At 52.2% G+C, this 1,385-nt stretch overlaps 1 pseudogene; it reads right to left on the bottom strand.

Moving 5' to 3' along the window:
• Window positions 1–213: 213 nt before the first annotated feature.
• LOC138071453 (ferritin heavy chain-like) lies at window positions 214–715 on the bottom strand (annotated as a pseudogene).
• Between the last annotated feature and the right edge of the window lie 670 nt (window positions 716–1,385).

Below are 1,385 nucleotides of genomic sequence, written 5' to 3'. Positions count from 1 at the left end.
ACAGATGGGGCATGGGTGGATGGAGAGGCTCCTGGATAACTGTTTAAAATTTAAAAGGAGAGATTTGCACACACGAATCAGAGACATTTTTTATGCATCAATAACTTTATTTGAAGAACCAATAACTTCATTTGAAGACCTGGTAAAACTGGAAGAAAAAAAGGTCCAGTTCAAGCTCAGGCCTCCTTGTCACCGTCACCCAGGGTGAGCTTGTCAAAGAGGTATTCTGCCATGCTGACTTCTGGCGCCCCCATCTTATGCAGGTTGCTGACATGGTCCCCCAGCTCCTTAATGAACTCGACCTGCTGGTCCAGGTGGCGGGTCTTCAGGAAGTGGCACAGGTAAGGGTCATTCTTGTCAGTGGCCAGCTGGTGCAGGCTCTGGTTGACGCTCTTCTCTAGGTGCAGGGCACACTGCATGGCCTGAAAGCCACTCTCCCAGTTAGTGCGGTCAGGCTTTCTGAGATCTTGGAGACAGAAGTGGCCCCCATGACGGTTCTGCAGGTGCATCAGGCTCTCGATCTGCTCCTTATGCTTGTGAGAGCAGTGCAGGAAGAAGTGGAGAAGCGCTTCAAGGCCACGTCGTCCCTGTTGAAGTAGAAGGCCATGGACAGGTACACATAGGAGGCAGAGATCTGCAGGTTGACTTGACCGTTGATGCCGGCCTCACAGTCTAGGTGGTAGTTCTGGCGCTCCTGCAAGGAAGCGGGCATCATCGCTGGCGGCTTGTGTGCAGTGGGCGCAAAGGCCACAGTGAAAGCGGAGGGGAAGCAGCAGCCGCGGGTCTGGCAGCGGCAGGCACGGAGGCAGCCGCCACCTCAGAGCATTCCCAGAGTGTGTGGAGACGGGATCTTCGAAGAGTTCCCAGGGTGGGCTCTGGGGTTAGGCAGTGGGCTCCGCCATGGGACTGGAAGGCGAGTCCGTTTTTGAGGGGTCGGAAGCCAGAGAGAATCCGTTCGGGTCAGAGAAGGGCACGAGCGCGGTGTTCCAGGTTCCATCCAGGCCTGGGTGAGGCAGGGAGACTATGCTGAGCATCTGGCTTGTATAATTTTAAAATGTTATTCACGAATATAAGTGCAACCAGTTGGAGTTAATCAGGTGCGTGATTTCTGTGCCCAACTTATTTGAATAGGGCTCTAATGTGAGTGTTTCATTAAACAGTGCTCTTTGGTATCATGGTTATATTTACTATTACAGAGCTGTTTTTGAAGGCAGCTCTCCTCAGTGACTTCAACACCCATACTACTGACACTTCTGATAGGTTCTTCATCCGGTTCCTGGACCTCATTAACCCCAGTGATCTCCACTTTTCTGTTTCTGGGCAAGTTCACACTTGTCTGACAGCGGAGCACCACCTCCAGAGTCTCAGTGAACCTTTGCACCTCT

The sequence above is a fragment of the Capricornis sumatraensis genome, chromosome X (assembly GCF_032405125.1).
Source record: "Capricornis sumatraensis isolate serow.1 chromosome X, serow.2, whole genome shotgun sequence".
NCBI lineage: Eukaryota > Metazoa > Chordata > Mammalia > Artiodactyla > Bovidae > Capricornis > Capricornis sumatraensis.
The sequence above is the reverse complement of the archived record's forward strand: the minus strand, read 5'-3'. Positions and strand labels throughout refer to the sequence as shown.